Here is a 26,554-nt window from a genome sequence, read left to right on the forward strand (position 1 = left end):
GCGCCGTTCCTCAGGAGACCGCCCCGTATGGGCTCTGAGCCTAGGAGAGCTCTGCCTGTCCGCTTCTTCCACCAGCCGTTGAAGGGGAGATCTGTGAACAGAGCCGGCATATTCCTGCATTCTCCTTGTTGCCCCTGAGTCCTGCCAGTGGTGTAAAGGCAGTTGCCATCTTGGGGACAAACCAACAGCAGAAGGAGCCTCCTTTTGCCTCGAAGGGGACTTGCTGACATGTCTAGGTCCCGGGGAGGCTGATCTTGAAGAAGCCCGCCGGGATGAGTGAGAGGACGAATGGTGTGAGGCAGACTCAGTCACCAGGACCACCGATCCCTCTCTAGACCTTATTAAGGCGGGTCTTGACGTCGGGTGCGAACCTCTCGACGGCGAACCATCACTCCTGCTAGACGTTGATCTCTCTTGACTTCTCGGCGTCGGGGAAGACGCTGCATGAATCTCTCGTCTTCTCGACGATGACCGTCTTCTCGACGTCGATCGTCTGCTCGACAGCGACCTCTGCCGTGAAGGGTGCTGATGCCTCGACGTCGAACGGCGGTGTGAAGCCGACAGTGGAGGACTTCTCTCTAGACGCCGAACGTCGGAGCATGTCCAATCTCTACGTCGAAGGTCGCGAGACGATAGCGGAGGGGTATTTTGCACCCTCGACGCCGAACGCCTTTGAGACAACGACTGAGATCTCATCCTCGATGCCAATCGTCGCCGAGTTGACGACGGCGGAGGGGTCTTGGCCCTTGACGTCGATCGCTGAACCTGTGATGACGGAGGCGACCCTGCTCTCTATGCCGAACGTCGTGCCGACGACGGCAGAGGCTCCCTGACCCTCCACGCCGATCATCGCTGGGTTGACGACGGCGGAGGGGTGATGGTCCTCTACGCCGATCGTCGCCGGGTTGACGACGGCGGAGGGGTGCTGGTCCTAGACGCCGATCGCCGCAGGGTTGACGACGGCAGAAGATCACAAATCTTCGACGTCGGCGACTTACCTGAATGAGTCTTCTTCCTCGACGGCGAGCCCGCTGTCGAGGGTCTATTCTTGGATAAATGACCACCGGTAGATCTTTTCTCAGCGCCGAGCCCGAGGCTGAAGTAGAAGGACGTGAGGTCTTGCTTCTAGATGGAGTTCTGGACCTCTTGGATCCTTTCCTTACCGGAGACCTTCCTCTAGATGATTATCTTGCCAGGCCATAAAGGCAAATTCTCTCCCAGTCTTTCGGGGTTCTCCTGGACAGGGTTTGGCAGTGAGGACAGGTAATGGGATCAGGGAGGCAAAGAATACAGACCTCATGCGAGTCAGTCTTGTCCTTTTTGCCACAAGAAGGGCAGGAGTCAAAAAGAGATGGCATTTTAAGGTGTTTAAAAAGCCAAAAACTGTCTAAAAAAGACAGAGCCTTACTTCAAAATATGAAAAACGACGAAGTAAGTTATAAAAGTTATGAAAAATTGAAGAGAATTTCTGATAAAATCAGAAAGAAGTGGAGCTGTGTTGCCAGGATCCTTCCACAAGGAGCCGGAAAAAACTGAGCCAACTGCCAAGCTGGGGGTCAGGAGTGCCTTAAAGGCACGGTGTCAGTTTATTTCTATGTTGCTATGAGTTAGCTTTTCATTCTTTTTAGACTGATTTGCAATGCAGCCTGGGAGCTGTCTATGCTTTCAATCCTGTATGGGATTTTCTATTGTCTGCTGTGCATTAAAACAGTTTCAAAACATGTTTTATTGGTGTTTTTTCCCTATTTCTAATGTATGTTCTATCATGTTATTATGGGAAGTCCTTACAGCATGATTCAGCTCTGATGTGTATAAGGCTGCAGTTGCTTATATGAATGAATGAATATATATATACATATATTACCTACTGGCGGTCGCCAGTAGGTATATATAGTTAGGATTTTTTCTCTATGGGATTTTTGAAAATTCTATGTCTAATAACTTTGGCGTTTGTGGACGGAATTGGCTGAAATTTTCAGGAAAATGGAACATTTTGTTTCTGAGCAGCCAGTGAAAATTTGGGGGGGGTTTGTCAAGGGGGGGCTGAGAAAAAAGGGGGGTCCAAAAACGTGTTTTTCCCATGTTAATTTCCATAGGGCGGTTGGCCTCACTTTTAGCCCGAACGGCTGAATGGATTTGCACGAAACTTGGCAAAATTATAGGGGCTGGTAGCCCGATGTGCCTTTGCTAGGTCTCAATATATGTGATCCAGTGGATTTTGAGAAATTAACGTTAAAAAAAAGATATATATCTGTAAGCGCGCTCCGGGCAGCGCTCCGGTTCGCATACCTGACGCGTAACGGAACTTCGCGTAGCGAAGCTGATTGGCTCTCCGGTGTCTGTCAACATTCTAAACAGTCCGGAGCGGCCGCCATCTTGTCTCTCGGTAGGATCGAGAGACAAGAGGAGGCAAAAACAAAGGGGGAAATGACCATAAGGGGGCATAGTAGATCCTCCCTGACCCCCTAGGTTTGATGTGGAGGCTTTAAAAGGGCCCCGCGGGGCAAAAAAATAAATAATTTTTTTTTGTTTTTTTTGCGTGGGGAGCGCCCGGTACGCGCACCGGGAAGCGCTCTGGGGAGCGGACTATAAGGAAAAAAGAATGATAGACTTTTCAAATATTGTATGTTAATTGATTGTTTGTTTTGTTGATTTTTTTTTATTTCTTTATTTTTTAAGCAATTATTTATTATTGTCATTGTGTTTCAAAATTTAATAAAATGTCTAACATTTCACTGTCTGAAATGTCGTTATTTTCATTGAACATAGTTTGTAATGTTTGAGTGTGTAAAATGTCCTCATTTTCAAGGAGGACATCTACTGATTGCACACATTGCAGTAGTTCTTCGTCCCAAGTTTCATCCATAAAATCAATGTAATTTGGATCAATGATTTCTTCGTTGGTCTCTGGAAGGACAATTTCAAATGAAATTTTCTGTTCGCCTTCCATTTTGCCTGAAATTTGCATAAAAAAAATATATTAGTAGAGATAGGGCACTGTTGGGATTAATTTTAGATAGGCAGTTTTTAACAGTGAATTTATCTTTGGGCAGTGTATAGTATCAGAGTGGAAGTAGGAATATAAAAAAGTGTGTGATTTAAGGTAAATAAACTCATAATTATACAAGACAAGCCTAACTCCATCCATAACTATAACAGAGAAGTCTATCTAAATGTATAACTACTACAGAGGGATAGTATATAACTATCAGAAAAAATGTACCATATTATCTTAAAGTGCACAATATACTTCAGTTTTTAAAATAACAACTTACCTTTATAAAGAAGTTGAAGTAATTACTGAAAATCCTATTGAAATGTACACCAGGAAGTAGTAGTCAAAATGGCTGTGTTTCTCTCTCTTTTTTTATATATATTCAGGTACATAACCAATCAAATGTCAGGTAAAAAAAAGTAGAAAATGAAAGTAACATTTTAATTGGTTGTCAATTCCAACACTTCAGATGTGTTTTGTGAAGTAATTTACCTCAGGGTATTTAGAGAGGTGTACAGGCTAAATAACTAAATGGAATTCCAACCAAATTAGTGAAAATGGTAGGGATTGGTATGTAGTATGAGCAATTCTATATTTGGTGAAAGTGTCTCCAGGGTTTCTTTTGTAAATTACTTTCCCACCTTTTTTAATGGAGCGCTTCCCGGTGAGCGCCCCGGTACGCGAACCTGCAGCGTAACGGGAGTCCACCATTTTGTGTTTCGGTCGAATTAAAATACAAGATGGAGGGCAAATAATGTTCAGAATGGGTAGAAGGGGGCACGGTAGACGTATCTTGACCCCCTAGGTTTTCTGAGGGTGGCTGAGGAGGCCCATATGTGCGGAAAAAAAACATTTTTTTTAAAAATTTCGCGCGGTTAGCTTCCGGTTCGCGTACCGGGTAGCGCTCCGGGGAGCGTACTTTGTTGAAAATTTGTGAAAAAAGTTAGAGTAAAATAATAATTGTGAGTGATCAGATGTAGGGTAGCTCTGAGAAGAGCTTTTGGGTTTATGGTACATTTAGGTACTTATAAGTAGGTACCAATGCACAGTCTTAAATTCAAAATTAAAACTCTGTTGCCCTCATCTGAGAAGTGAACTCCATCACCTCTGTAGATATCTTGCATGTAGTAACGCAAGTTATTGTTGTACATGGAGCCCAATCCATGGTCTCTCATGTAAGCTGAAACAGATTTGTTTACATGCTTCCTCGACTTCTCAATTTGTGGACAAAATTGGTTCGACCACCTCTATTTCTGTCTTTGGCATATATTTGAATATACCAAGGCAGTTTGAGGAAAAAGTGCCATCAATTGCTCAAAGGTGTCTTTTAAAAGCATTTCCAGACCTACACCAAAGAGCCAAGTCATTACCTCCACAGTGCACAATTAACAGGTCAGGTTTAGGCAAATGCATAAAGGTTTTCACCAATGGTATCAATTGGTGACATTTTAATCCTCTGTGGCCAAACCACTTAATTTCCACATCTTGTAAATTGAGGTTAGGTAAATTTCTGTTCTCAGCATACCTTTGAGCCCAGTAGATGTAACTATGTCCAACAATCCAGACAGAAAACATGGTGAGAGAAGGTTCTGCTGCAGTCAGATGAAGTGTGGCAATGAAATGGCAGTTGGAAAAAAAAGAGTTTAAAATGAAAAAAAACTGTGGAGTTTCTGTGTTAAGGAAGCAGTAGCAGTGATTGGTGGATTTTGATTGCTGAAAACAGAAAGTTAGGGTGCATGGATGTGTTCTTTGAAAGATGTAATTTGAATGGTCAAGAAAAAATCATTTAATGAAAGATTGCACTGGATACGCAGGTGCACTGAGAGTTCAGAGTTCAATTGAAACATTGTTGTGTGAACTTGCAAACATCAGAGGTCTTTCAGGAGGTGGTTGCTATGCAAAAAAGGCAGAAAGGCCAGAGGGGGGAAGGGTGTTGATTTGAAAAAAGTGAGGGAAGAGTTTTGATTGGGTGACATGAGAGATATGTGTGATGAGTTACAGCATTTCTGTGCTTTTCATAGCTGCAGACTCTGGAGTGCATACCTTTTGCTCTGCTAAAGACAATTTGGTGTGTTTCTGAGACTATTTTGAAACTCAAAGTATTTGCTAAGGTGAGAAAAGATTCATTTAATTTAGATAGAGAATAGTATGGTTTTGGGAGAAAATTATGAAGAAAGTTGTGTATTTAAAATGTTGCTTGGTGTCAAGTGTTTTACAAATAGATTTTGTTTCTTTGTGTTACATAGCCATGTTAAAAGTGATGCAAAAAAAGTGCAAGGGTCATACAAAAATGCTTTCATGTGTCTTAGGGTATTTTAACTCACTTCCTCATGAATGTATGAATATAATTGCTTTAAAAGATGTGTTTAAAAACGTTTTTTGAAATCAATTAGGTTTCTTGATATGTACTGCTAGAGTTTCATAGGTTGCTTGGGGCATATTTTCAAGGCTTTTGAGTTCCTTTTGATGTAATTTTTCCCATTTTCATTTAAGACATTTCCCTGTGGTGCAAGGTCCTTGTAAATATGCCCCCATCTGTGCTTGGCAAATTTAGATTTTAATTCTTTGACTAACATAGCCATGTTAAAAGTGACCCAAAAATGTTGCAAGGGCCTTAAAAAAACGATTTCATGTGTCTTAGGCCATTTTAAGTCATTTCTCCTTGAATGTAGATATATAATTCATTTAGATGTGTTTAAAAACGATTTTTTAAAACAATTAGGTTTCTTGATATGTACTGCTAGAGCTTCATAGGTTGCTTGGGGCATATTTATAAGGCCTTTGAGTCTCTCTGATGTTATTTTTTCCATTTTAATTTAAGACCTTTCCCTTTGGTGCAAGGTCCTTGTAAATATGCCCACATCTGTGCTTGGCAAATTTAGATTTTAATTCTTTGACTAACATAGCCATGTTAAAAGTGACCCAAAAATGTTGCAAGGGCCTTAAAAAAAACGATTTCATGTGTCTTAGGCCATTTTAAGTCATTTCTCCTTGAATGTAGATATATAATTCATTTAGATGATGTGTTTAAAAATGATTTTTTAAAACAATTAGGTTTCTTGATATGTACTGCTAGAGCTTCATAGGTTGCTTGGGGCATATTTATAAGGCCTTTGAGTTTCTCTGATGTTATTTTTCCCATTTTAATTTAAGACCTTTCCCTGTGGTGCAAGGTCCTTGCAAATACGCCCCCATGTGTGCTTGGCAAATTTAGATTTTGATTATTTGACTTACATAGCCATGTTCCATACAGTTCTAACCTTCTGCGTAGTCTTTGATATGCTAGACTCCATCTGCACTATGAGATACCTAAGCAAAGGAAACACAGGTGATGTGATTGTGAAATGAGGTAAAGAAACTCCACATTTTTCAATTACATCACCTGTGTTTCCTAAGTTTACGAATGACATTGTGCAGATGAGGTTTAGGTCTGTCCACGGACACAGAAGAGGTATGGCCTTTGTTCAAGAGTGAAGTGGATATGACTTACTTCATTGGTAGGTCTTCACATGTATTATCTCCTCTGTACTCTTCAACAAGTGTAAATCTCATCTGCAACCCTGAGTAGGCCTCACCTCAAACAAACCTCTGGATAGGTCACACCTTATCGTCATCCTGAATCAATCATTTAAAATGTTAGGGACAGATTTATGATAGGTGTGCGACTCTTTTGCGCCGCTGTGCGTCACTTTTGTGACGCAGCGGTGGTGCAAAAGATTTCCTATGTGGTGACATATTTACAACTTGATGCATCTAGGCAGATGTGTCATGCTGTAAAGTCTCGTGCCACATGAAATTGATGCAGCAGTGATCCAAACGTGCACCATGTTGCAAGACAGGCCTCATTTCATCTCCAACAAGATAAGAAGCTGAATCTTCTGTAAATGTGAAAATTGTTGTATACACTGCTCAACTTATGTGTAGTCTTTGATATGCTAGAGTCCATCTGCACTATGAGATACCTAAGCAAAGGAAACACAGGTGATGTGATTGTGAAATGAGGAAAAGAAACTACATATTTTTCAATTACATCACATGTGTTTCCTAAGTTTACAAATGACATTGTGTAGATGAGGTTTAGGTCTGTCCACAGACACAGAAGAGGTCTGGCCTTTCTTGAAGAGTGAAGTGGACATAACTTACTTCATTGGTAGGCCTTCACATGTATTATCTCCTCTGTACTCTTCAACAAGCGTAAATTTAATCTGCAACCCTGAGTAGGCCTCACCTTAAACAAACCTCTGGATAGGCCACACCTTATGGTCATCCTGAATCAATCATTTAAAATGTTAGGGACAGATTTATGATAGGTGTATGCCTCTTTTGCGTCACTGTGCTTCACTGTTGTGACGCAGCGGCGGTGCAAAAGATTTGCTATGTGGTGACATATTTACAAGTTGAAGTATCTAGGCAGATGTGTTATGCTGTAAAGTCCTGTGCCACAGGAAAGTTGCGTCAGGTTTCATAAAGGTGTTTTGTTGCAGGGTGGGCATTCATTTCCATGAAAGCCCTGTAAAACTAACACAGTGAAATTTAGAAGATTTCACTGAGTCAGATTTATAGCATTGCTGAATCAAATCCTTACGCCTGTTTGAAACAGGCATAAGGAGTGAAGCACCATGCAATGTGTGGCTTCCTCCTGTGCATTGCAGTAGACATGTCGTGTTTACGACGTGATTCGTGCAATGTGCTGCTTTTGCGGCACAGATGCATGACGCATCTGTGCTGTTTTTACTCAATGGTGCTCCACATTGTAAATGCGGCACACCATGGGTGGCAGAGCAGCGGTGCACGTTAACTGGTGCATCCCCGGGGATGCGCCAGTTAACATAAATCTGCCCCTTTACATTTAAGTATGAGCAGGGTAAAAAGAGTCGGTGGACATGGCTAAATAATAGCTGCAAAATGTTACTCTTGTTAAACAATTTTACTATTATAGTCTGACATTTGTGCCTTACTCTGCAACATCTCATTGTTGTTCTCTTTTTTTAAAGATAACAACAACATCAAGCATGAGTGATAATGAGGAATCAGTTGATCTTGATCTTATCGTTGAACTTGTAATTGAAACGTCAGTGGAAGTGGATCCCTTAGATGATTTAAATCCTGAGGATGAAGAAGACTATGATGAGGATGCTGATTTGTCAGAATTGTATGACATAGGTTGGGAAGCTGACCTGCTTGAGCCTATGGAACTATAAACATTTATTTTTAAAAGTTAGAAGAAATTAAAAGTAAAAATGTAAACTGTTTAATTTTAAATTAAACACACCTTCAAAAACAGGTTATGTGTAGTGTCTCCAATAAAATATTAAAATATGCTCATTAAATTAGATCAGATTCACATATAAAACAGGACAGGTAAAATGAAGAAGAATTCCATTTCTTTTCTGCTATTTCTGTATTCTAAATTTGCCAAAGCACTAAAAAATATTCTATGTAAAAATGTCAAGTAGTGTGTTAAGTTTTTCATGACTGTTATTGATTTACTGTTTGGTAATAGTGGTTAATAACATTTTTTATTATATTTTACCACAGATTCAACTGCAGATCATTTCAAAATTTGAGAATGCCAACCAAAGATAGAATTAAAAAGGCTGCAAAACGTCAAAGACAGCAGGTCCATGAAATAATGCAGCAGTCCTCTACCATAAAAAATCGTCAAGTCACCAAGAAAGCACCGGGTAAGACCACGAAAACATTCATAAGAAACATTTCTAGAAAAAAAAGTAGTACTACAGAAAATGTTTTTGTCCAGAAAAAGAGAAGCAATTTAAATGGAAAGGAAAGGCCAATCAAAAATGTTACTGCTAGAGCAAGAGATAACTCTGTGCATGATAGAAGGAAACAACAGTTTAGGGACATTCGTAAACGAATGTTCCGCAACAGGATACTTGGCAATTTGCTAAAAAATATTAAGAAAGGTCAACAGAAAGTGGTTTTTTATAAGAGAAAAAAAAAAGTTGAGAAAGTTATTGATCAGGCGTTTGAAATTAAACGAAAGTTATTTATTTTGATAATCAATAGAATTAGGAAGCTAAACAAGGCAATTTATGATTTCAAAAGAAATAGTAGATGGAAGAGAACAGTTAATCGTAGTAATTTTTGTGAAGTTTTTTCCGGAGAATGGATGCATAGTTCAAGTTGTGAGGCATTTTTCAATGAGGAGAGTTATTTCCAGGATAATGATTTGGTGCATGCAGTTGACACCAGCGGTCGAGCTTATGAGGTGAAAGATGGTTGTCCAGTTGAAAAAGAAAAACTTGTGATAACAGAGGCAGAGGATGTGTTAGGTAATGAGGTTTTAGGAAGACGTCCTAAGGGACCTGTGTACACCTGGAAGTGTAGTAGTATTTGCAGTGTGCGACAGGATTCTATCAATTTGCTTTGTGATTTTGTACGGACATTTAATAAGAAAAGTTTGAAGCAGAGAATGAAGTTGTTGCAAGAATTAGACCCTTGCAGAGTGAGAGAAGTGACAGGTTTGCATGGTCATTCACTGGCTTGTCTTTCCAGGAGAGTATGCCAGAGTGTTTTTCATCATTTCAGGATGCTAGCAGTGCATCATAATAAAGTGAGGAAATTAGTTAGAATGTTGTATTATGCTAAGAGTGCAGCAGTTATGCTTAAACAATTGTGTGCTGCTCTTTTGCATGGTTCTGAAATAGATGTGAAGAATATGTGTGAAGAAATTGAGTTTTGTTACTTTGGAAGTAAAGAGGAGAATGTTGAAATTGACCCAGAAGAAGAGGGTAATGTGGAAGATAGTGTACAGGTTTCCAGTACAGATAATTTTCAGAAGGAAATTGCCACGTTTCAGGTGAAATCAAGTGAGAGGCCTAGTTTCACTTGTGTGTGTTGTCGACGCACTTATTATAAGAATCAGACTAATTTAGTGGATTTATATGCAAAAAATGAAAGGGAAAATAATAGTGAATGGAAGGATTTCGCTACATACTTGATGGTAGAAAATTGTTTTGATTTGGGATTGGATCAACGTGTGTGTACTTATTGTTGTAATAAATTAAATCAAAACCAGATGCCTGCTAGAGCGGTTCATAATAATCTGGAATTGGTTGAGATTCCTTCTGAATTGAAGGATTTAAATACTTATGAATCTATTTTGATTCAAAGTATCCATCCCTTTCAGGCTATTGTAAGAATGGAGCCAAAGACAGGGAAATTGCCTCCATCAGATTTACAGAGAGGATTAAAGGGAAGAGTTGTTTATTTGCCTGTAGATTTGAAGAAAAACATTAACACAATTGGAGTAGAAAAAGTGGAAGAGGAACCTCTGGTTATCTTAGTTAATGGGGTTCCGACAAAGAATAAGAAAATATGGCAAGATTTAGTGGATGTTAGGAAAGTCAAAAAGGCAACATTGTATTTGAAAAAAAATAATAAGTACTATAAGAATGTATATGTTGCAGAAGAGGAAGTAAGTGAGGAAGAGGATAGCGATTTGTGTGCTGGTCAAATTGAGAAAGTAGAACCCTCTAAAAGTGAAGAAATATATGAACATTATAGTGTTCATCCTTTGCATTCCAAGGAAGTCATGGGGAATGCTATTGAGTTGTTTCAAATGAAACAAGCCAAAGGGAGTCCCATTAGTGTCTGGGAGGAAAGTTTGGAAGCTCGGTGTTTCCCACAGCTATTTCCAACAGGTGAAGGAGGAAGATATGATGAGCGACCTCATCAAATTCCTGCTTCTGAATACCGGACTTTACGATTGTATGCAGAAGATGCTAGGTTTCGACAATGTATTCCCCATTTGTTTCATCTCCTGTTTGAAAGCGATCTGTCTGGACTGTCATATGCAGTGAACCACATCTTGAAAAGTGGTACACAGATGCAAAACGTCTCGGCAAGTGACTTTATGGATAAAGTCAATGTCCAAGACAGTATTTTGGATTCTCACCTGATTAATCTCATGGCGTGTCAGCGTGGTACTAATGAGTACTGGTACCGTCGTCATGGTGATTTAAAATGTATGCTGAGGAACTTAGGAACTCCCACATGGTTTCTCACTCTGAGCTGTGCAGAGTATGGCTGGGAAGACTTACTTGAATTTCTACGAGAGGCAAATGGAAACATCGAAAACATCGAATTCAAGACACCCGGAGAACTGTGCTCTTTGGATCCAGTCAATGTATGCAGGTACTTCAATCATAGATTTGAAGCTATGATGTCTCATCATGAATAAGAAGAAACCACCTCTTGGAGAAGTGTTGGATTTCTTCTGGAGAAAGGAGTACCAAGCAAGAGGTGCTCCTCATATACATATGCTGCTGTGGATCAAGGATGCACCTAAATTTGGAACAGATCCAGAAGACTCAGTGATGAGTTTCATACAACAGTATTCTACGTGTGCTGTTCCAAACGCAAAGGAGAAGAAAAGTCTAAGAGAAAAAGTTCTATGTTTCCAAAGCCATCGTTGTGGAAAGTACTGTCGTCGTAAATTCAGAAACAAGGACAAGTTCTACACCAAATGTCGTTTTGGCCTTCCACGACCGGTGATTTCTAAAGGAAGAGTAAACAGTTTGATGTCTTCGCTGCGACATAATGTGATGAAGAAATCACCTAAAAACACATACAATTTGAAGAGGAACGAAGAGTCCAAGTACATCAACGACTACAACCCAGTGATTTTGTCCATGTGGAATGCTAACATGGATATACAGTTTGTGGCTGATAACTGTATGGCTGTGGCTCGGTATGTGACATCTTACATCACCAAAAAAGAAAAGACAGAATTGAAGGATATGTGGGAGGACATTTCCCATGAAAAGAGCCTCAGTAAGAAGTTGTACAGTTTCAGTCTGAAGATGTTGTCGCATCGAGAAATCGGAGCTTACGAATGTTCTGACCGCTTGTCTTCAGCAAGTCTCTATGCCAAATCTAGGAGTATCGTTTGGGCGAGTCTTGGTCTTGCTGCAACGCGTAATCGAGTTCTGAAACCTGTGCGGGAAATTGAGTATTTGGCGGAAAAGGAGCCAAACAGTACCGACATTTTGAAGACCAACATGTTGGATACATATTATCCAAATCGAAGCAGTCACCTCGAGAATGTTTGTCTGTATGAGGTTCTACAAAATTATATATTCAAGAGGAACATCAAAGAAGATATTGATAAAGGAGTGTATGCTGTAATTGGAAGTGAGGGCTGTCTGGTCAAGCAAAGAAAATGCCACTTGGTAAACCATCGAAAATTGAGTGGCGAATCTCCTGAAAAAAAGGAGTTTTTCTATTTAGCACTTTTGCAACTTTTCAAGCCTTGGCGTGCAGAAGAGGAACTGCTTGGAGATTTCCTCTGTTACGAAGACTCTTTCACTGCCGCCAAGGAGACCATAGAATGTCCTGCTTTTCCCAAATATGTAGAAATGTTGAATGCGGAAATCGAGCAGGAAGCAACGATTGCAGCCGAGATTGCCAGAGACAGTTCTCAGGACAGTCAGAGTTCTGTTTCATTGAGTCAGGATCCACTAGGAGGCCCTGTTATTGAAAATGAAGCTGCCACTGCCATGAATGAAGTGGAAAGAGCCATGGCACATGCTCAGGAGGATGCGGTTAACTTAGTAGACTTGGAAAGACAACTCAACGTTGAGCAGAGGAAAATATATGACGAAGTTACCAAGCAAATTGATCACGGATTAAGTCATGAGAAGAAAGAGTGCTCATGTACGTCGTTGAAGCCTGTCCGACTGTACGTGAGTGGAGAAGCGGGAACTGGAAAGAGTTTCCTCATTAAAGCAATCTCATGTTATTTGAAGGAAAGGACTGAGTCATCGCTGTCTTGTGTTGTCACCGCTCCAACTGGACTGGCAGCACATAACATTAAAGGTATTACTTTGCATCGTCTACTGATGCTGCCAGTGGAGCATGATAACAAATTACAATACCACAAGTTATCTGGAGATGCTTGTTGTGAAGTTTCAAGAGTCTTGAGGAAAATGAAACTTCTTATCATTGACGAAGTAAGCATGGTTTCCAATGTCATGCTTGCCTTTGTACATTTGAGAATGCAAGAAGTTCTTAAAACAGAGTATGATGTGTTATTTGGTGGCAAACACATCATTGTTTTCGGAGATCTTCTGCAGCTGACACCAGTGAAAGGACAACCTGTGTTCAAAATGCTCACGCATGAAGATACCAGGAAGTGCCTAGGGAGCATTGGCAACGTCAATATATGGTTAAACTTCAATTATGCTGAACTGCATGAAAATATGCGTCAGGCGAAGGATGAAGTTTACAAGAATATTCTACAAGATGTTAGAATTGGAAAAGTGACCGAGCATGGGAAACAAGCTTTACATGCACGATTACTGTCAAATTTATATGCAGAACAAGACGTTGTGCCTGAGAATATTTTTCAGAAAATTACTGAGAAGAAATCTGGAATAAGTTTGATGCCAACTCTTGCAGAATGTGCCGTCTTCAACAACAAAATGTTGCATTTAGAAAACCAAGAGATTGTGAAACTGGAAGCTATTGACAGAGTAGAGCATATGGGATCAACAATTCAGAGTAGAGCATATGGGATCAACAATTATTTTGTCTGAGAATTTGAAAACAAAATTGGATTCATTAGAGAAGACTATATCTAAAACTGCAGGTTTTGAAAAGACTCTGAATGTGTGCTTAAATTGCCGTATAATTTTAAGAAGGAATTTACATGTTGAAAGAGGTCTGGTAAATGGATGAATGGGTAATGTTGTTGATTTTGTGAAATACAGAAATAGAGATGAAATTGAATTTTTAAAAATTAAATTTGATGGCATTGAGGAAGTACAGCTAATTGGTCGTTCTGCTAGATTTTTGCTTGTAAAAGACTTATATGTTCGCCGTAAGCAGTTTCCTGTTTGCTTGGCATATGCGGTGACAATCCATAAATCACAAGGTTTAAGTGTAGACAGTGCATTGGTGAATATTGGCAGTTCTGTGTTCAAGGAGGGTATGGCATATGTGGCATTGTCACGAGTTAGAACTTTATCGGGACTGTACTTGATTGAGTGTGATGTCACAAACATTTGTGCGGATCTAGATTGTGTTAAGGAATACAATAGGTTAAGAAGAGAGTATGCGCCACATTTGCCTCAATAGCCTTTGTTTGAGAAACGTGTGGTAGGCCGGAAACGAAGAAATGTGACCAATACTAGGGAGGTTGAAGCAAAAAGACGAAAAGTTGATGAACCTGAAATTATAAGCAGAAAGAAAAAGGATTCTGTTGAAGATGTTGTTGGTTTTCAATTTGAAAACAGTTCTGGTGTCAACTGCTATGCTAATGTAGTGGTTAATGTTTTGTTTTCTCTAGAAAATGTAAAAGAAGAGATTGTGGTCAATTCGGATCACAGATTTTGCAGTTTGTTGAATTCTGTGTTAGAGAAATGTAGCACTGATAGAACAAAAATAGAAAGTGTGTCTGAAATTAGAAATCTGTTAGACAGATGTTCAGGTCAAACACAATTCTCTCAAAATATTCAGCAAGATTGTCAGGAGTTTTTAATGTATATGCTTGATGTATTGCATGCTGAAGGTGTAGATGTAGATCACCTGTTTGGGCTTTCTTATCAATGGCAGCATGACAGCGAGAACTGTAGGGTATCAAGTACTACTAGTGTAGACTCAGAAAGATTTATATATTTAACTTTGCCAGACAGTAAATCAGTGACTTTTAATAAGCTAGTAAAAGCAGCTGATCACAACATGGAGTGTAGCCAATGTAAATCTGAAATGATGTCGACATTATTTATACGAACATATGGCCAGTATGTCATTTTAATGTTCCAACGATGTAGGCCTGATGGAACAAAATTGACAACTTTAATAAAAAATGTTGTAGCTTCGCAGTTGTCAATATCAGGAAGGACTTTTGTAACTGCAGCAATTATATATCATGATGGTCCTTCAATAACATCAGGACATTACACAGCTTATTTAAAGTCTAGAAACGGCTGGTCATTCTGCAACGATTCTGTTTTAACTTAAAAAAAAAAATTGCCGTATGACCTTAAAAATTCTTACCTGGTGTTTTTAAAACCAAAATTTTAGGGAAAGAATCTCGGGATGTGCTCTGAGGAATTTCAAGAGGTTCTAACGGCTCCTACACGATTTGGCCTTAAGTATAAGTGTAGTACAGAGACAATAGTTCCTGGAAAAATAGAAGATTTTCTTACAGAAAGTGGTGGGCACAGATTAGTTGAAAGACAACAGAGTAAAGCAAACGGTCTTCTTACCATAACACTTGACGTCATGGAAAAATAACTGTACTTTGAATGAGTTCAGAAAAACTGTTTCTTTTTATAAGCTAATTCAAGCAGCCAATCAAAACATGGAGCAGAGGGAATGTAAGTCTGCAATGCTGTCTAGATTATTGGTCCAAACTTTTGATTATAATGTCATTTTAAAAATCCAATTATATAAACCTGATGAAAGTAAGTCTTCAACTTTAATTACAAATGTTGTGGCTACACAATCATTGATTTTAGGAAGAACATTTGTAACTGCAGCTATTATATGGCATGATGGTCATTTGACAGATCCGCTTATTACACAGCTTAAAATGTAAAAAAAGCTGGTGTTTCAGAAATTATTTTCATTTGACTACGATACAATGTTGCCTTTTTACTTAAAAATATTCTTACTTTCTGTTTTCAGAAAAGAGAATTTAGGGTAGGTAACTGGTGTATAATGATTCTAGGGGTTGATATAATTTTATCTACTGTTTCATATTGCTTTGTGATTAAAAGTGATGTAGAGAATTAAATAATTGTAGTAGTCATAGAGGTAGTGTAAGTCTGCTTCATAATAAGCACTATCAGTGTCATAGGAAATGTAGAACATGAGTGAGCAAGAAGGGTAAGATATTACTAGTCCAGGATTGTGAAAGTGATCTTGAACGTTTTCTTTCTGAAAGTTGCGGAAATACAAAATGACGGGATTTGCTTACAAGAATTCCAAGAGTTATAAATGGCTCTTACATGATTTGGCCTTGTGGAAACGTGTGGTAGAGAGCGAGAAGTCATTTATTGTATGTAACATATTTGTCAAAACGATGGAGCTTTTCTTTCAGAAAGTGGCGGGCTGAAAATAAAAACAGCACAAGCGAGTGTAAGCTGTTCATAGGACATCCTTCGACGTCATGGAAAGTAAGTTACTTTTGAGGAGTTCTGATTTCTGATTGGTTATGTTATATGAGTTTTTTAAACACAATCATTTTGATTGTGTTTTTTTTCCCCCCGCTGTTATATGATGAATACCTTCAAGTCACTGTTTTTAGTGAAATTTGATACATTCTGAGAACAGCAAAAATAAACCATTTAACATGTATAATTAATTCTGTACTGTTTGTATTTATGATGTACATTTAGAACTGTGTAGGAGGCATGGAGAAGCTGAGGCTTCAGTAAGTGTCAAAGTTGTTGCATGCAGTGCTGCACTTCTGCGTACTCTTTCATATGCTGGACTACATCTGCACAATGAGATACCTAACCAAAGGAAACACAAGTGATGTGATTGTGAAATGAGCAAAAGAAATCGCACGTTTTTGAAATACATTACCTGTATTTCCTAACATTACGAATCACATTGTGCAGATGAAGTTTAGGCCTGTCCAGGGAAACAGAGGAAGTCTGAACTTTATTGGTTGGCCTGCACATGTATTATCTCCTCTGTACTCTTGAACAAGCCTAAATTTGATCTGCAACCCTGAGTAGGCCTCACCTGAAACAAACGTCTGGATAGGACACACCTTATTGCCATCCTGAAACAATCATTTAAAATGTTAGGAACAGTTTTATGATGATTGTGCACCTCTTTTGCGCTGCCATTGCGTCACTTTTGTGAGACAACAGCAGTGCAAAAGATGCACCATGTTCCAAGATAGGCCTCACTTCATCTGCATCAAGATAATGTTAGGAATGTGTAGGGGGCCTGGAGAAGCAGAAGCTTCTGTAAGTGTCAAAGTTGTTGAAAAACTGTTTGTCCTTCAATCTTTTCCCTTGTCTTTTCTAATTTTTAAATACATGTTTTAATATTTTTCAAATGTTTGTTATCTCTTTCACAGATTGAAAGTTAAAAAATAACAAGTGACTAAGTTAACGACAATTATAAGGTAAATGTTTTGTATTCTTTTCGTTACATTCCTATCACATTTAACTTCTATTAGTTTCACTGCTTCATTTCTTTAACCTTCACTTTCCTGCCTTTGCTACTTCCCTCATTCCTTTCTCTATTACTTACTTACTCTACTCCTTCCACTCTTTTTCTCAGTCCCTTTTTTCTCATAGTTCCTCACTCTTGTTCACTAACTCCATCTCTATTACTCTCACTGTCTCTGACTGATCACTCTTTCACTACTTGTTCATTATGCTTTCTCTGTGTAGTTGAAGCACAGTAAGGGGCATATTATCAACACAGCCAATTAAATTATCACTGCTTTTATCGGCAGAAAACTGCTGCAAAAGCGGCTTTAGCGGCAGTTTTCTGCCGCAAAAGCAGCTTTAGCGGCAGATTTCTGCCAATAAAAGCAGTGAAATTTTTATCGCCTATGTTGATAATATGCCCCTATGTTATTTAGATTTCTTTGGTGTTTCAATCATTCTTTTTCTGTTACTTCTTCTCTCTGTTATTCCAATGTTTTAATCTTAATTTGATCATTCAGTCACATTCTCTAAGAAACTCTTGTTTGTTATTCTTCTACTCTCCTTTTTTTTCCTCACTTCTTTATCTATTTTGTTTTTCACAATTATACCCTCTTAAATCTTTTCTTCAGTAAATAGATCTATTAAACAGTATTTCTACTTTACTCCCTATAGCTGTCTTTCTTTTACCATAACTGTCTGTTTCCTTCCCTTATACTTACTCTTCTTTTTTTTTTTTAATTTTTTTTGGTTCGCTCCCGGTTCGCGTACCGGAGAGCGAACCGGGAAGCGAACTAAGAGAAATAGAGGTTGGCAGAGTTCCAAATATTCTACCAATTTTTTTATAACGGGGAGGTAGTTCTGAAAAGAACTTTTTTTTTTAATTGTTTTTGTTGATTTATATTTTTTTTATTATTTTTCTGAACATTTTTTTACTTTTTTTGTATTTTCTGAACGGTTTTATATTTTTTGGGGGTTTTTTGGGGGGGAAACGAAAACGATTCATTGTAAAGGGCTCAACAGGAGCAACAAAAAAAAAAAGAATTTATTCTCTGGGGCGTTTCGGACAATCATGATTGTCTATAGCTCTGTTGATCAGAGTGATGCTACTTTCTCTGTAGCAAAGTAATTGGTTACAACGCACGCAGACTTGTTTCACTTCCCCGAACCTCATCTGTATATTTGGGACCGTCTCCCTCGCCTCTGGTCCCGTCACTTCCTGTACAACTGATCTTCTTGCCATAGAAGGGGGATTATCTTGCTCGTCACGTAACTGCGCAGCACTGTAGTTGATAGGATGCCACCTATTCATATGGCGATGCATTGTGTAATTTCCGTAACTGTACTTCTTCTCGGTCCCTCTGGATAGTCTATCTTTACATATAAGGCAAGTTACGTACCGTGCATTGACTTTTTTTTGGCCCTTGGGATATGTAAAAAATTGCCAAATATAATTTTCTTTCACATGAGACCTCCTGGCCTCCTCACGTAAAAAATGCCTCTCTTCCTGCTCTTCCTCTTCTTGCTGAATGATAACTTCAGCAGGTGGTCCTCTCTTCCTTGGATGTGGTGGAGGTGGTTGGTAGAACCAGCTGAAGCTACTAATGAAGCCATTGCTCAGTGATCACAAAGGGTCTTTCTCTCACAAAGATGAAAGTCAGAGTGAGGAAAGAAGGAGGGGTTTTCATCATTTGGGAAAAACAATAGTTCTAAACCAATAAAAAGTGTTACTTTTAGGTCACATGACAGTCTTACATCATTAGGAAACCAAAAGTGAAATGAACCAATGAAAAGTGTTATTAACAAGTCACATGACCTGTTGTGTTTACGTTACGCGCTTTGGGCCGCGTCCCGGATCGCTTCCAGGAAGCTGCGCTTCGCGCCTCGTTCGCGTACCGGTTCACTTCCGGGTAAGCTAACGCGGCGCGTCATATGACGTTTCACGTGACAACGCGATACGTCACGCTGACGCGACACGTCATGATGTTGTTTTCTAACGCGGCAGTTGCGCAAACGGAACGTTTACCGGTTCGCGTACCGGGTCGCGGCACCAAATTGAGCTAACGGGAAGCTACCCGGTTCGCGAACCGGAAGCGAACCAAAACATAATAATAAAAAAAAAATTATTAATAAACATATAAAATATATTTTTTGATTTAAGAAGAATACATTTTACAGCTATAGATATTAGCTTTTAAAAAACCATTGAAATTCACTGAAAAAACCATAGGTTATAGACCATATATAGTTAGGAATTAGCATTTACAAAACCTTGAAAATTCACTGAAAAAACCATGGGTTATAGACCATATATAGTTAGGAATTAGCATTTACAAAACCTTATTTTACTCACACAAAACCATTGAAATTCCATATATAGTTAGTTGCACTAACTATATATCGCGCACCCGCAATCCACTGCTGATCATGTCACATATTACATCATTCATGACATGGTCAGTGACATCACTGATGACATCACTGATGATATCTCAAATGACATCACTGATGACATCACTGATGACATCTCATTTGACATTACTGATCACATCACTGACGACATCATTCATGTGATAATACGATGAACCTCTTCAGACTCTTATATAACCTTAGATACACTCAGTGTAAACAGACACTCACAGACTGTTACTCATCCATGGAGTTACTCACACACCTAGTCAGTCATGCAAAGAATCAATCACACCTCCATTTCCTCAACTATACAGTTATACACACCTTACTTATTCAAACATATACTAACACATATTTACTCTCTTTTACAATGCCTGATACAAGTTCACAATGATCCATACAGCCACTCACACATTCACTGGCTCTTATGCACAGTTATTTATATATGTCAACTGTCACATGTACTGTGTTTTACATATGTACTTACTTTGACATGTAGCACTGAGATATCCATTCACTCACCAATGCACTCAGTCAACCGCCCATACAGGTGTTTCTACATGCACTTTTGAACCCATACATCTAGTGAATCAACTGCTCACACATCTATGCACAGAGTCATACACCTCCCAGCCACCCACACACACACACACTCAGTCTCCCATACAAATACTTGGGCAACCAAACAATAACCCATATACTTAATCATATAGCTACTGATCAACACATGCAGCAGTTTACAGAACAACAGACATAACGATGCACAAATTAAGACAGTTTAGTCACTAACCCATGCACTCAGTGACACACATTTATTCACTCACTCATACAGTCAGTCATGCACCTACTAAATCCTTCATCCAGACACTTATACATCCACTCATTCTTCAATATGTAAGACATATTTTAACTTTACAGAAACATGCAGTCACTGGATGTTATCAGTGATGTCATTTGAGATGTCATCAGTGATGTCATCAGTGATGTCACTGACCATGTCATGAATGATGTAATATGTGACATGATCAGCAGTGGATTGCGGGTGTGCGATATATAGTTAGTGCAACTAACTATATATGGAATTTCAATGGTTTTGTGTGAGTAAAATAGGGTTTTGTAAATGCTAATTCCTAACTATATATGGTCTATAACCCATGGTTTTTTCAGTGAATATATCTATCTATCTATCTATATATATATATATATATATATATATATATATATATATATATATATATATATTCACGCTCCAAGGTTGTCCACCTTATGAGTAGCACGCGAGCAGCAGCTTTATTTATGTGTAGGTGAGGACGGGGATCCGCTCGTAGACGCCGCTCCGTAATGGATCTGCCCAACGCGTTTCGAAGCTCCATCTGCTTCTCTTCAGGGGCTTTAACGGAAGCGGTGTGCGCACCCGTTACACTTCTCCAATTTCATATAACTCACCCGCCAATGGGAGGCTCCAATGAGACTTCTGGGAAGTGTAGTGCGGAAAGCACACAATCAAGTCCTGTATGGACTCCACGAGTGGGCCCGTCCTCGATCCCATGTACGGCTGCTACTTCACTGCCGTGACCCCCACGTTAACGGGGTGGTGCATACTCTGCGGCTGGACTGCCGCATATAGATTCACGCTCCAAGGTTGTCCACCTTATGAGTAGCACGCGAGCAGCAGCTTTATTTATGTGTAGGTGAGGACGAGGATCCGCTCGTAGACGCCGCTCCGTAATGGATCTGCCCGACGCGTTTCGAAGCTCCATCTGCTTCTCTTCAGGGGCTTTAACGGAAGCGGTGTGCGCACCCGTTACACTTCTCCAATTTCATATAACTCACCCGCCAATGGGAGGCTCCAATGAGACTTCTGGGAAGTGTAGTGCGGAAAGCACACAATCAAGTCCTGTATGGACTCCACGAGTGGGCCCGTCCTCGATCCCATGTACGGCTGCTACTTCACTGCCGTGACCCCCACGTTAACGGGGTGGTGCATACTCTGCGGCTGGACTGCTGCATATAGATTCACGCTCCAAGGTTGTCCACCTTATGAGTAGCACGCGAGCAGCAGCTTTATTTATGTGTAGGTGAGGACGGGGATCCGCTCGTAGACTTGTGGAGTCCATACAGGACTTGATTGTGTGCTTTCCGTACTACACTTCCCAGAAGTCTCACTGGAGCCTCCCATCGACGGGCGAGTTATATAATTGGAGAAGTGTAGCGGGTGCGCACACCGCTTCCGTTAAAGCCCCTGAAGAGAAGCAGATGGAGCTTCGAAACGCGTCGGGCAGATCCATTGCGGAGCGGCGTCTACAAGCGGATCCCCGTCCTCACCTACACATAAATAAAGCTGCTGCTCGCGTGCTACTCACATGGTGGACAACCTTGGAGCGTGAATATATATATATATATATATATATATATATATATATATATATATATTACCTACTGGCGGTCGCCAGTAGGTATATATAGTCAGGATTTTTTCTCTATGGGTTTTTTGAAAATTCTATGTCTAATAACTTTGGCGTTTGTGGACGGAATTGGCTGAAATTTTCAGGAAAATGGCACATTTTGTTTCTGAGCAGCCCCTGAAAATTTTGGGGGGGTTCGTCAAGGGGGGGCCGAGAAAAAAGGGGGGTCCCAAAACGCGTTTTTAACATTGAGTTTTCCATAGGGCGGTTGGCCTCACTTTTAGCCCGAACGGCTGAATGGATTTGCACGAAACTTGGCAAAATTGTAGGGACTGGTAGCCCGATGTGCCTTTTGTAGGTCTCAATATATGTGCTGCAGTGGATTTTGAGAAATTAACGTTTAAAAAAAGATATATATCTGTAACAGCGGACTGGGCAGCGGCCCAGGACGCGGACTTTTCGCGCAACGGAGCTTTGTGAAGCGAAGCTGATTGGTTCTCCGGCGTCTGTCAACATTCCAAATAGTCCGTAGCGGCCGCCATCTTGTCTCTCGGTAGGATCGAGAGACAAGAGGAGGCGAAAGCGAAGGGGCAAATGACCATAAGGGGGAATAGTAGATCCTCGCTGACCCCCTAGGTTTGATGTGGAGGTTTTAAAAGGGCCCCGCGGGGCAAAAAAAAATAATAATAATAATAATCGAACGGCTGAATGGATTTGCACGAAACTTGGTAAAATATTAGGGACTGGTAGCCCGATGTGCCTTTGCTAGGTCTCAATATATGTGCTCCAGTGGATTTTGAGAAATTAACGTTCAAAAAAAGATATATATCTGTAACAGCGCTTCGCGTACTTTTCGCGTTACGGAGCTTTGCGAAGCTGATTGGTTCTCCGGCGTCTGTCAACATTCCAAACAGTCCGTAGCGGCCGCCATCTTGTCTCTCGGTAGGATTGAGAGACAAGAGGAGGCCAAAGCGAAGGGGGAAATGACCATAAGGGGGCATAGTAGATCCTTCCTGACCTCTTAGGTTTGATGTACCATTTTGCCAAGTTTGGTGTAATTCCGTTCAGCCATTCAGGCTGTAGACGTATGTAAATGTCCTATGGAAAATTGCATGGGGAAAACACATTTGAAAGTGTTGAAATTTAGAACCAATTAAAATGTTACTTTGGTTTTGTATTTGTGTGTGATGAAAGTTAATTGGTTATGTATATATGTCAAATGAGAGGAAACCACAGCCATTTTGTGATACTACTGTCTGAGGTACATTTGTGAGGAATTTTTGGTGGTGAATTTCTGGTGTTTGATTTACACAGTACTAACACTTTTCCTACTTTTGAAAAGGTGAGTTGTTAATTTGTAAGGGGAACTATGTTGTACACTTGAAGATAATTTGAAAAATGTTTTCTGTTATTTATTTGCAGTCCTTCTGTTATACTAAATACTTGATAAAGTTAGTTTTATATTATGTATTACTAAAAACGATAAATGAAAGTGATTATTTTTTTCTGCAATTTACAGCAAGCAATTTCAAAATAAAATGGCTCACAATGAAGAGACCGTGGCAATTTCTTTTGAATTGTCCACTACATTGATTGAAATTGAGAGCACCAATAATGAAACATTGTCACAAGGAGGACATGACTTGTATGATTCCATTAGATTGATTGAAATGGACAGCACCAAGAATGAAATATTGTCACAAGGAGGTGACTTGAATGATTCCACTACGTTGATTGAAATTGAGAGCAGCAATAATGAAATATTGTCACAAGGAGGAGATGACTTGTATGATTCCATTAGATTGATTGAAATGGACAGCACCAATAATGAAATATTGTCACAAGGAGGAGATGACTTGAATGATTCCACTACATTGATTGAAATTGAGAGCACCAATAATGAAATATTGTCACGAGGAGATGACTTGAATGATTCCACTACATTGATTGAAATTGACAGCACCAATAATGAAATATTGTCAGAAGGAGGAGATGACTTGAATGATTTTTTTGATCAATCTCTTGATGGCGAATTTATCGAGTGTTTGGAGACGATAGAGTTACAAGAATCATTATTGCAGACTTTTCATGAGGACATTGCTGATGAGGACATGTTACTAGTTCTTTCAAATTTAGAAAATTCTGAAGAATAAATTTATATTTAGAAATCAAAAATTGTTTGAGACATTATTCATTTTTATTTTTAATTTATGAGGTTGTAGCGAAGTGATTGTAGTATAAAATGAGACTTATAGTATAGAGTGCAACATTTTTATGTTACATGGTAAGTTTACTCATATTTACTTCCCTTCTGCCACTATATTATCTCCAATGTGTATTTGACATCTCTTCTTCATCTCCGGCCTCCTTTCTCTCACTGTGTGTCTCCGATGCATCTTATCGGTGCTATTTTGTGTAATTACAGAAGAGAGTAAAATAAAATAGTTCGGAACGTGAAAAGGGGGCAAAGTAGAGTACTCCTCACCCCCTAGGCCTTTTTAGGCGGTCCCAAAAGGATCAGTTTCTGCTTTCCTGAGAGATTATGGTATGAGTTCCATATACCACAATAACTTGCATTACAACATGCAAGATATCTATCTCCTATTACCAACTTTTGGAGATATTCGCGCTAAGCGCGAATATCTCCAAAAAGTAACACCTGCCCTGAGCAGTTCTTAGCCATGTTATCCAATGGGAGGTGGATAACATGGCTAAGAGCATTAGCTCGGTAATGTATGAATATCGCTGAGTTTTTAGCGATATTCATGCATTGCGGCCGTTTATTATCGCATTTGTGATAAACCTTGATAATAGCAAGGTTTATCTTTGATAATTTCTGACGATGCTTAGCGGTAAAAAATTCGTTGGTAAGCATCGTTAGCGATAAATATCGCTTAACTTTGGTAATATGCCCCAACGTCTGTTAACGTTCGATTCGAAGGAAATGAGGAAGTGTTGAAAAACATTGTCTGCGCCATCTTGCCTTTTTTGAAATGCCACACTTTTGTCGTGCACGGCAGCCATTTTAGATGTCTTGACCAGACCCACTCTCTGCACGCTGTCGATTCGTAGCATGGCTCCTCACCCTCGCAAGCATCTTCCCCAGGCACTGGTCACCCCCGCTCTCTGTCTTATGCATGGGCAATAAACCTCCCCCCATCTGCGCTGCTCTTCCCTGAGAATCACACTCTGTGCCCGCCCGACACCTCCCTTTCGCCCTATTCACTACCGCACCCTCTGACACTCCTCTTCCTCTGTGTCCGATTGTCCAGGCTATCAGCTAGCCCGGCAGATGTAGTTTATGGCCTCAGCTGTAAAGAATCACCCCTCTTCAAAGGAGTTATAGTAGATCAAGGCCCACACCCGATGAGATCCGTCACACCACACGTGTTCCTACTATCTGAAAACTATCCTGTATTGTGATTGGGGAGGGGATCGAGCCTGAAGCGGAAGATTCCAGGAATGACTCTTTGTACATCAAAGTTTTTACAATTATGTCTCACATTAAAAATATATAGCACTCCAACAAAGTAGTAGGAATATAAAACTTTAATAACATATAAATATATACAACAAAACAAAAACAGTAAAAACATTTAAACAACGAAGAGACCGTGGCAATTTCTTTTGAATTATCCAATAGATTTATTGAAATTGACAGCACCAATAATGAAATATTCTTGTCAGTAGCGGTCTGTTGTGCGAATAGTTCCAAGGCAGCAGAACGCGCTGAAATCTAGATGGCACTAAAGTGATGTCTAGCAAGTTGCCGCCCAGCACATAACGGCGTGGGGCGCCGCGGGGGTGAGTGAGTCCAGTAGGCACCACAGCTATTCTTACCGGCATTGCAGAATTACTGCTGGGGACAATGCCTGTGCTGTAGCAGGGTCACAGCAGAAACAAAAAGGATTCTGTTGAAGATGTTGTTGGTTTTCAATTTGAAAACAGTTCTGGTGTCAACTGCTATGCTAATGTAGTGGTTAATGTTTTGTTTTCTCTAGAAAATGTAAAAGAGGGGGAGGCAGTCCAAAGTTCCGTTAAAAGGGCAAAGGAAAGGATCGGTGGTTTGAACTATCAGTCAAAAAGGGGAGGGGGTGCAACAATTTTTCCTACCGGGTCACACTGTGCTTTTACCGGAAGTGAGGTCTGCAGGATTCTAGTAATTCAAAGTGAGGCTGGCGCCGACGTCCCGCGAATACAGTTTCGTCACTCCACGGGTGATCATGGCAGTCATTCCCCATCGGGGGTCGGAGACTCCCGCGGCTCCTCTAGAATCTTCAAGGTCGTGGAGGACTACGGTGGTGGAGTCAACCAGTGACCGGGCCATTTCTTTATGCTGGGCCCGCTCTTGCAAGGTCGACCGCCATTTTGAGAGTTCGGTAGCTACTGGCGATCGCGGGGTCAAATGAGCGGACGGGCTCCACCCTGCCGGGCGAGACGTTGCAGCATGGCCACAGTGGAAGAACTCTTTTCCGGGCGCCTGGAGCGCTGAGGGTGCAGCTGGGAAGCCTCCACTGGGGAGGCGGGAGAGGCCTGTTCGCACCGTCTCTTCCTCCCAGTGCACCCCACGGCGTCTCGCTTGATATTTGTTATGGCCGGACCAG

Source organism: Lissotriton helveticus, chromosome 5_1 (genome assembly GCF_964261635.1).
Source record: "Lissotriton helveticus chromosome 5_1, aLisHel1.1, whole genome shotgun sequence".
Classification (NCBI taxonomy): Eukaryota; Metazoa; Chordata; class Amphibia; order Caudata; family Salamandridae; genus Lissotriton; species Lissotriton helveticus.